The sequence below is a fragment of the Marmota monax genome, unplaced genomic scaffold, assembly GCF_021218885.2.
Source record: "Marmota monax isolate L192 unplaced genomic scaffold, Marmota_monax_Labrador192_F-V1.1 WCK01_AAM20220418_F8-fsc00238, whole genome shotgun sequence".
Lineage (NCBI taxonomy): Eukaryota > Metazoa > Chordata > Mammalia > Rodentia > Sciuridae > Marmota > Marmota monax.
Genome location: NW_026693175.1, coordinates 1,073,408 through 1,083,911, shown reverse-complemented (window position 1 = coordinate 1,083,911; position 10,504 = coordinate 1,073,408). Strand labels below are relative to the sequence as shown.

At 59.7% G+C, this 10,504-nt stretch overlaps 1 long non-coding RNA gene across 2 annotated transcripts; it reads left to right on the top strand.

Moving 5' to 3' along the window:
• Positions 1-1,028: 1,028 nt before the first annotated feature.
• Positions 1,029-10,173, top strand: LOC124100451 (uncharacterized). 2 transcript variants are annotated; one of them, XR_009227942.1, is made up of 4 exons: positions 1,029-1,161; positions 1,929-2,016; positions 2,723-2,939; positions 3,065-10,173. It is a non-coding gene; the product is annotated as an uncharacterized LOC124100451 (long non-coding RNA). The 2 variants fall into 2 exon arrangements; XR_009227941.1 differs by having other exon boundaries at positions 1,040-1,165.
• The last annotated feature ends 331 nt before the right edge of the window (positions 10,174-10,504 follow it).

Genomic DNA, 10,504 nt, shown 5'->3' with positions numbered 1-10,504 from the left:
CAGAGCTTAGGGCCCATTTGCTCCAAGGCAGGCGCCCTGCTGGCCCTGCGGCTATCTGTGAAGGTGGCATCTGGGGACAGGGCTGGCTGCAGGTGGGAGAGGGGGCTGTGCCCTCCCTTTCGCTGATGATACCTGCTTTGGGTTGAGCTAAGGGTTCCCACCCTGGCTGTGGCTGCCCTTGGGATCCACTGGGCTCCAGGCTCCTGGTAGCAGGAGCAGGGAGAAGGGCCCTGGGGGGAGTCCTGCCAGTGAGGGCTGCTCCCAGGCTCCTGGCCAGCACCTCCCTTCAGCCGCTTCCCTGTAGGCAGGGTGGAAGGAGGACTGGGCACTTCCGCAGCTCAGCCTTGGTCAAGCAGTCCCCAGGGCCTGGCCTCCTGCGGGGAGGGCCTGCTCAGGGCCTCTGCTTTCCAGCCTCGCAGGGGACAGCAGCATACTGCCCCTCCCCTCCCAGGGCCTGGCCCCATTCCTGGGCTGACTTTGGCTTCCCGAGGAGGGGGAAGGGGCCAAGGTGGGCAGGGTCTGGGTGGGCGATCCTGCCTCTGGTGGACAAGACCCTGGCCTCCTCAGCCTGGGCCAGTGAGAGGAGCTTCAGGAAGGTGCTTAAGGGGGCTCCCGGGGAGGGGCCCTCTCAGGGGACAGTGGGCTCATTGTGGGAGGACTGGGCTCCCTCCCGGAGTGCCGCAGTCTGGCTGGGCACAATCAGGAGCCACTTGTCAAAAGAAACTAACTTTATTTTTAGAACCACACACGCCAAACAAAACAGCCTCTCAGGAAAAACCCTCAGAGCCTCAACTGCCACCACCGGCTTTCCACAAGCCTCTCTCTCCCACACAAGCTTCTCTCCACCTCCCACAATCCTCCTGCTCTTGAGGCCGATTGGCTGGGTCACGTGGGCGGAGCCAAAAAAGTCCCCCAATGAGCAGCTCCGTGGTCTGAGAGGGCAGGGAAACAGCCCAATGAGCATCACCGCAGAGGAGCCAATCAGCTAGATGTTGCTGGGGCCGAGGAGCCAATCAGCTAGATGTTGCTGGGGCCGCTGTGAGCCAATCATCAGCCAGCAGCTGGAAGTTTGCTGGCAGCTGGAAGTTTGCTGGGGCCCCTTTGGCTGTGGCTCTCAACACCGGAGGTTTCCACAGCGGCCAGAAGCTGTCCATGGCCACAGTCAGTGAGTCCTGCCTCTCCCTGGGCTGGGGACAGTGGGGTGGGAAGGACCTGCCCCTGTGGCCTGCAAAGGCCCCTGGCACCGGGCTATGGGATGGCATGCAGGGGCCGGGGAGCCACCGGCCACCCTCCTCCCCTCCAAGTGGGACTAGGAGGTCCGGGCTGGCCAGCTTCAGGGGTGCTTGCTGGGGAGGGATGACACCCACTCTTTCATGCATTTCTCCCAAACCTAAACCACAAATCACCCCCCTCTGAGGACTCACTGCAGGAGTGGCCAATTATGGTCCAGGCCCGGCTACTGAGCCCCGAGGCCAGGCTGCCCCCCACTGTTTTCACCCTTGACTCAGGGCAGTGGATGGCAAGTGCAGTTGTGGGTACACAACAGAGCACTGGGCACCGACCTGGGCTGTGGGGAGCCCTGGCCTGGAGCGGGGCCCTGTGGGCAGAGGCCTGGGTTGAACTGAAGTGCACCCCGACTGAGAGCCCTCATCCCCAGCAACCCCCCCCCCATGGCCTCCCTTTTTGGGGCATGCCCTGCCCTCCAGCAGTGAGGGTCACCTGGAGGGGTGGAGGCTCCTGGGCAGAGACCCAGGAGTGGGAGGCAGGGAGGCCAGGAGCCCCATGCCCAGGGGCACGCCACATCCCCACAGTGAGAACCAAGGGCCCTGCACCCAGGGGCAGGCCGCACCCACACAGTGAGAACCAGGAGCCCTGTGCCCAGGGGCACGCTGCACTCACACTGTGGGTTTTCCTCCGTCCATTTCCAGAGCTGTGCTGAGAGAGAGGAAGGTGGGTGGTGATGGCCTGCCTACAGGACAGGGCCATGGACAGGCAGCCCCAGATATGCCTGGCACAGTGAGTCCCTCACTACCAACTCCAGAGAGGGCTTTGTCCCTAGCAGCAGGGGGACCTCACGGGCACCGTTCAGCAAGGAGGCCAGGCACCAGAGTGTCTGCCAGAGGGGCAGCAGTGGCCTTCTAGGGACGGGGACCTCATGTGCCAGCCCAGGGGATGCGTGCACGGCCCCTGAGCTGGACTCCGAAGACGCCTACTTTTTACATGTGGCCTTTAATTAGAGAAAGGAGAAGTGCGATTTCTCCCGAAGTCGTTTGCATGTGGGGGGATCTAGGCTCTGGTGGCAGTGGAACCAGTTCCTCCAGAGGCCGGAGGCCAGGGGCCTGCAGACACCCCGGAGCTGGGGCTTTCCTCTGGGCCAGCTCTCATTTCCGCATCTGAGCCTCCGGGTTCCAGAACCTCCCCCATGCAGGGGCCGTTTTAGATGAAGAGCTTCCTCTCAACCTAGAGTGACCCTGGCCTCCAGTCCACAGCAGGGCATCCTGCCTGTGCACGGGTCCCTTGGGCTGGGCTGACCTCACAGGATGGGATGTCCAAAGGCCCCTGTGGCTTGGGCCCCTGCATATTTTTCTCCAGAACCCATAGAATTTGTGGGTGGGTGGAGTTAGCCACTCTGTCCCTCTCTACAACTTCCAACATTCCCAGGGGACCCATGCAATGTGTCCTTCTCATTCTTTCAACTTGTCTTTGTTTATTTTTTTTTCAGTCAGGGCCTCACTAAGTTGCTGAGGCTGGCTTTGAACTTGTAATCCTCCAGCCTCAGCCTCCTGAGCCACTGGGATTACAGGCGTGCCCCACTACACCTGGCTTCAACTTTTTATTACACATGGAAGATTTCCACACTGGAACGAGTTCACCCACATCACCCCTATTCTGCTCATCTTTTGGAGACTCATAGTTTGGTCCAAATTTATAAAAATGTGGTAAGCTAAAAGAAAAAAAAAATTACCTAAAAGAAGCTATCGGCCCAATCAAGAACGGCTTAATATTATTCATTTTCTTCTTTGAATGTTGTTGTTTTGTTTTGTTGTTGTCCTGTCTCTCTAAGGTGCTTAGGTCCTCACTGAGTTGCTGAGGCTGGCTTTGAACTTGAGATCCTCCTGTCTCAGCCTCCTGAGTCGCTGACACGGTGCCCACCCCTGAACATGGTTCTTAAGAGCCGTTTTAGAGCTGCTGGCTCAGGGCTCCCTCCACAGGCCTCGGTTTGTTAATAGTCTCTAGATTCAAGCTCTCTGAGCGTTTCCGGGTGTGTTCAGAGTCTCCCACGTCGTCCAGAGGCTGTGCCCAGTGTTGTAAATTGCCTCTCTCTGTTCTCGGCATCTGGGTGTCGTCAGGCCTCCACCAAACCCCAGGAAGGCAGACTCCCCGCCAGCTCCTATCCAACCTTGGTTTTCCCAAGTCCTTCCTTCACAGAGCCGGGCAGCACAACCATTCCCAACTTGGAAGGCTTAGATCTTTGTAATTGAAAACACCTTCACGACACCTGCTGCTGGCCAGGCTGACCCCCATCTTGCGCAGCTCCTCAGCTTCATGCTCCCCTTCAGCAGGACAAGGGTACTGCCCACCTCCAGGCCTCTCCCTGAAGCCACTCCAAGAGCAGGTGGGTGAAGTCCCACTGCCCTGGGCACACTAGAGGCGAGACTCTCTGAGCCAAGGAAGTGGGTAGACACCACGGCGGGCACTGGTGACAGCGGAACCCCACAGAGCAGAGCCTCAGCCTCTGGACAGCCGGTGCCACCTGTCTGCCGAATTCGATGGTGATCTGTGGTTTTCCTTCCGGAACTTCCAGCCCAAGATCAAACACCTGTCAAGTCTGGGGACTGAGTAAGTCTGGGCCTTCTTGAAGGGTTCCGGGCTGCTCCTCAGTCTCCTCATTTTTGATTTCACAGCAGATTTTCCTATTCAAGTCGGGTGGGCGCCCTCTCTCCTCAGCGGGTTGGCTGGAGTCCTGAGGTGTGTGTTCAAGGGGGTTCCGCAGCCTCACTCTCCACGCCAGCCCAGGGCAGTCCCCACGTGATTTGAAAGACCCACCCCAACACGCCCGACAGAAGCCACCGCGACGGCCCTGGCACCCTTGAGGAGACTGCTTCTGGCACCCATGGGCACCGACACAGGTGCTCCAGGCCCCGGCACGGGCATGGCATCTGCATGGGACCTGCAGGCCCGCCCCTTACCCCGCGCTGGCTGCTGTCCAGTGTCTAACTCGGGTGACATCCAGGCTGGGACATGGTTGTCACCCCAGCTGTGGGGGCTCATGGGAGGGCTGTGCCCCTTCAGGACACGGGCAGGGCTGTCAGATGTGCATGGCCGAGTTCAGATGGGGACAGCCAGCTGCCGTGGGGGTGCGTTTTTAAAGTCCCAGCGGATCTGAAGATGGCTCCTGTGGCTTTGCTATAGCAACACAAGGACACGAGGGCCTTTCTTCTCCTTCCTTCTCGGCCCTCCCTGGGCAGGTCATGCTGGTGTAGGGAGGGTCCAGCAGGCCGGGTCAGTTCAGGAAGTTGACCTGGTGTCCACCGTGGGGCACTCAGCCAGACCTGGATCTGTGTCCATCCCCCAGTTTCTCTTCAGATTTTGAGTCAGTTACTTTTCTCTGGAGGTTAGACTTGCTGTGAGGAGAATAGCCAGGGGCCAGCAAGTCCACCTTTGGCCCCACGGTGGCCGGCCAGGCCTCTGCAGCCCCAGCGGGAAAGGGGGCAGCAAGGGTAGGCAGCTCAGAGAAGAGGGTGTCCCCAGTCCTCCACTGCGTGACGCCCATGAAGTGGAGGCAGGGAGGCCAGGAACACACACCACACACACACCACATACACACACCACGTACACACCAAACACAACACACACACAACATACAACACACACAACACACAACATACAACACACACATCATACACCACACAACACACACACAACACACAACACCCACACCATACACACATCACATATACCACACACATCACACACACACAACACCCACACCACACACACACATATTACACACACCACACATACACACACACACACCCCACATGTGCCCACCATGCTGAGAACATGCAGGAGCGGTGGCCATTGGGCCTCTGATGAGCTGGGCATTGTCCCCAGGCCTGTGGGCTGGGTGCTGAAAGTCCAGCCTATTTAAAACACACACGGAACTTGGGAACGCAGCCCTCGAGAGCGGTGAGGAGACTGGAGGCACTCCCGCAGGCTCGGTGGCCTGCAGGGATGGTCCCCCATCACACAGATGCAGGAAGGGCCATGGGGTGCACTTAGGCTGCACATGGCCAACGGCCATTGCGGATATGTCCTCGCTTTCTCCGCTTTGTGGACTCTTGACCTGCTTAGAGTTGCCGTGGGTGATGTCCCAGCCTCTGTCCTGAAAAGCAAGTGGTCCACTGCCTTGGTGAAGTGGCAGGTGACCAGAAGGTGAAGCTGAAGACACTCTCTCAGGGGTGATGACCCTCGAGGGTGAACATCAGGCCTGGACCTCCAAGGCCTTTGGCTGCTGGTTTCTAGTCCCCATGCTTCGGCGTCCCCTGTGCCCAGCTGGAGGACATGGCTCTGTCCAGTGGGAGCCCAGGCTGGGCCGCTGTGTGGCTGGGAGCCTGCTGTGCCTGGCAGGCCCAGGGAGGGCCAGGGCGGGCAGTGTGGGCAGGTTGTCCTGGGCCCATCTGCACACTGCTTGGGACTCATTTCTTTAGCGTTTTTCTCTAAAGCAGATCCACGCTAAGTCAGCAGACCACAGGAGAGGACTCCCAGGAGTCCCCAGGGCCTGCGCGGCCTTCACCACGGCCTGCCCTGGGCTCCTGCGCTCCACTCTGGCTTCTGGCTTTGCTGCCCAAGGCCAGTCCCTGCAGCTGGCCAGGGCAAGGGGGCACCCGCCGCACCGTCCCATCAGACCCACAGACACAAAGACGCAGCCCCGAGACGCTTCCAGAAGTGACCTCCACTTTAGGGCCCCTCACCCTCCGTGAGGCGGTCCTGCCCTGGGGATGGCCGTGGTGGACAACACCCTCTTCTGTGCCACCATGTTTCCCCTGGGACAGCTCACAGCAGGGCTGGTGCACTGGAGCGTCTAGCTGCGGGTGGAAGGGCATTTTGAACATTTTGTAGGCCAGTGTACTTCAGGGCCCACCTGAGAAGCGTGGCCACCGTCGGTCTCTATTGCACAGTGCGTTCAGGCTCTCAGAGAAACTCTGTTGAAGGGAAACATGGTTGCTCCAAAGAAAAAATATTAAGTGAATGGAAAATGTGGTCCTCAGAGATGGCCAAGCAGGAGAAGGCGGCGGGCGCTCGGAGAGTAGCTATGGGCTGTGGCTCTGGAGGCTGAGGACAGTCTTGGTGGCCATGGGCGGGAGGCGCTCTCGCCCTCCTGGTCCAGGTACCTGCAGATCCAGCGAGGGGCTGCAGTCCCCGTGGGGATCGGACGTCCAGCACGGTGGGACTGGACCAGCCCACAGGAAGGGCACAGCCATCTCGCAGGAAGACCCACTGAGGGACCAGGCGGCTGGGGATCTGGTGGAGTCATGGAGGGCAGCATGTCCAGGACAGCAGGTCGGAGAAGCTCCAGAGCTTCCTCTACACGGGCCTCCCTCGGCCTTTCTGAACGGGAGCCACGTTTCCATTCCACGCTGAGCCTGCATCATGAAGCTGGTGTGGACCCTCTGGGTCTTGACCCAGTGCCACTGGGGCTGTCCCTCAGGCGTGTGAGATCAAGACAGGCACAGCTTGGCACAGGGCGGGCATGGCGAAGACGTGGCCAGGAACAGGGGCCCCGGGAAGGTGGGGGCAGGAAAGGGAGTCGAGGCAGCAAGGGGCGGGATAGGGCCTCTCGGGCTGTGTGTGTAAGGGGCAGTGGTGGGGTCCTCTGCCGACTGTAGAGGCCAGCAGGGCAGGCCATAGGGAGATCCGAGCAGGAAGGGGCCTCTACTGCCGTCCTCTCCCAGCTCCTTTGCTGTCACACCCAGAAGGCGTTCGGGGGCACACATCCTCAAGCCTGCACCCACCTAGGCCCCACCATGCACCAACAAAAGCCAGGACAGAAGTCCTACACAGATGGCCACAGGGGTACTGGACAGAACCCCCTCTTCTGCTCACAGTGGATGTCTACCTTGGGCACCGATGGGGTGAGCCTGGCACTGTGCCCAGGTGCCCCCGCCCCATCCTGCCTCCCAGGGCCAGCTCAGGACCATCCGCCCAGACTTCCGCGTGGACAGGAGCTGGAATTCTTGCAGCTGGTCTCACGCTGGTGGGGCCTGCAGGGCAGGGGCGGGCAGGAGACGCTGGGTGAGCTGAGGGTTAGGGGAGAGTCCAAGGCCCAGCCAGCAGGACTTGTCTCTCTGGGCTACGAGGAGAGCACCGAGAAGTCAGCAGTTGCCCAGGTGACCCAGCAGGAGCCTCATGAGACCTGCCATGGTGACGCCAGAGCCTGCACATGCCCTGTGGGACCACGCCACCTCCCGTCCACTGGGGTTGGCTGCCTGCTCTGGCTTGTCAGAGCAGGGTGACCACTCCTAGCTGAGGGGACGCTGGAGCAGATGCAGTTGGCACCCCTCCCTGCACACAGGGACCTTCTCCAGCGGGCGCTGTGACCTCTGCCTGGGGCCACGAGTCTGGGACACTGCCAGTGAATGCCCCTCTCCCATCCTCGGGAACAACTCAGAGGCGCCCCCCTGGCCTCTCCCTGAGATGTCCCTGCCGAGCCTCGGGTGCCACCACGGGTGCCTCTATGGCTCCTTTCTCCTGCCTCCTGTCCAGTCTCCCTCCTCCTCTCACCCACCTCTGGTGTCCCTCTCAGGGAAATCATGTGCACAGGGACAGGCCCTGGTGCTGCAGTCTCCTGGGGAGCCCCATCCATCGTGGTTTGGATCTGCGATGTCCCCCGAAGCTGAAGCCGTGGCCCCAGAAGGTGGCACTATCGGAGGTGGGAGAGAACTCAAGCCATGAGTCAGAAGAGGCGGGTCTCCAGGTGACTCTGGAGGGCATGTTCTGTCCCTGGGCTTGGTTCTCTCTCTGCCTCTTGGCTGCCAGGAGGTGGGTGGCCCCTGCCACCTGGTCCTACACCGTAAGGTTCTGCCTCACATGGCCCAGGAGCCATGGAGCCAGCTGACCATGGAGCCAACTGACCAGGGACTGAGACCTTGAAACCGTGGGCCAAAGTAGATCTTCCTCCCTCCAGTTGATTCTCTGAAGTTTGGTCACCTCGGGGGCAGGCTGACTGACACAGTCTAAGTGGGCATGTCAGAGGAGGGAGCCTGTGTCGGGGGCAGGGCTGTGACTGGGTGGTTCTTCCCTCCGCCCAGGCCCTGGCAAACCTTGCCGTCAGATACCACCTTCTCTCCTAGAGGTGCACCTGGGACCACTGTCCCCTGTGCCGGGGACAGGGCCAGCTAGGATCAGAGCACCAAGCCCCCTGGCCTCCAGCCCTTGGCTCAAAGCAAACAGACCCTCAGGGTGGTGGAGGACGTGAGGTGAGGGGAAGGCAGGGGTCCATCTCCAGTGGTCTGACTTCCACCAGTGCCGTTCTTAGTCGAGCATCAGGGCGGGATGAGCAGAGCCCGCAGCCCCTGCAAGATCTCCCTAGGAACGTAGCTGCAGACCAGGGGGGACCATTTCCTAGTCCTTGTGTCCCGACCTCCTTTTAATCTACAAGTAGCATTACGTCCATGCGTAGGATGTGATTTTCTTTTTTGCAGGGGTTACTGGGGATCCAACTCAAGGCCCTGGACAAGGCACTGAGCCATAGCCCTATTTTGCATTTTATTCAGAGACAGCGTCTCCCTGAGTGCTTAGCGCCTCGCTGTTGCTGAGGCTGGCTTGGAACTTGAGATTCTCCTGCCTCAGCCTAGAACATAAGTTTTTGATACGTGCACATGCATTGGAGAAGGAGGAAATCAAGCGCACACTTGCTCCAGGGAGGAGAGTGTTTAAAACCTGCTCTCCTAGGGACCTCCCAGTGCTCACATTGGCCATCGTCCCCAAGCTGCATGCCAGTCCTCCAGGACTCTTCCTGAACTGAGACTCAAGCCCTTGACCAGTGTCTCCACCCTGCAGATGCCACTCTAGCCTCCGCCCTGTGAGTCCAGGTTTTCAGGTTCTGCTTGTAAGGGAGACCAAGATGCTTGTCTCTCTGCAATTCCTCTGAGAAGAGTCCTCCAGGTTCATCCGTGTTGGTCACAAAGGTCACAAAGGCCCCTGACCTTTTTCTATTTTTTTAAGGCTGAATAGTATTCCATTGTGGGCACATACCACCTCATCTCTATCTATCTGCTGTGGATGGCGTGTCCTGATTTCCAGATTTGGACACTGGTGACCCTGTGCCTGGGGAGACTGGGGTGTGAGGGGCAGCGAGGGCCTCGTCCCTCCGGAAATCCAGCAGTATCGTTCCTTCTCAGGGCTCCTCTGAGCCTCTGGCTGCTGGAGGCCTTCCCTCCCTCGGGGGCTCCTTGGAGGTCTGGACACCTGGGCTTTGGGAATAGAGAACCATTTCCTTTCTGAAATGAGACATTTAGAAGCTCAGCACTTTTGCAGGCTTCCTCTTTGCCTCTAAAGCATTTCTGGAAGTGCTACTATCTTTCATTTTAAAAACATTTTTCACAGCATCTGTACCCAGGCGGCCTCATTGTGTCCAGCTTCCGCCGGGCACAGGGGGATCTCTGCTTCCTCTGCTGGGGGGCTGTGGCTCCAGGGGCCACCAGAGACCCAGGTCACTGTGGAAGCCTGGCTCAGTGTCCTGACGCCCCAGCTGGCAGTTCCAGTGTGTCTACCCCGTTCCCTGCAGACACAGCTTCGGCCTTTTTCAGGACAGGTCGTCTGTCCCCAGCACCTTTGGTGAAGCCCACCCTTGAAAGGCCCTGGGCAGGTGGCTGGGGGATGGAGAGGAAGCTGGGGCTCTGCGGGCACCATGCTGTTCTCCTGGGCAGCACTCTCACCCTCTGGGTTGCCCCTGGGTCCTCGTCCCTTACGACCCTTACTTACGGCATCTACCTCATCTGTAAGGGGGATTCCAGCCCCTGCAGGCCCTTAGAGTGGATGGAGGAGAGAAGTACGTGGGCGAGGTCCCGGGGAGACCCCTGACCTGTGTTAGCCGCTTTGTCCAAGGCTGGAAAGGGGGCGGCTGCATTTCCTTGTGAAACCCTAATAAAGACCCTGTGGGAGCCTCCACTGGTCAGTGTGCTGCTTGATGGCCAGCATGCCTGAGGAGGGCTCTCGAGGCCCTTCTGCCATGGTGGCCAGCATGGCCACAGTGTCCCTAGGCAGTGGTACCTCAGGACCTCTTGCTGGCCTCAGCCTCAGCCTGGGGTGCTCTTTTGTCCTGCACCGGGTCTTTCCCGTGCCCCTACTCTGTGCCAGTGACTGTTGTGGGCACCTGGCGTCAGCAGTGGACAGAGGAGGCCAGCCTGACTTTGGGCGCAGGGGTGGGCAGAGGTGGTGGAGAGACCACTGGAGGAACTGGGTTTAGGAGTCAGCCGATGACTCCCAAGGGCAAGGAGAC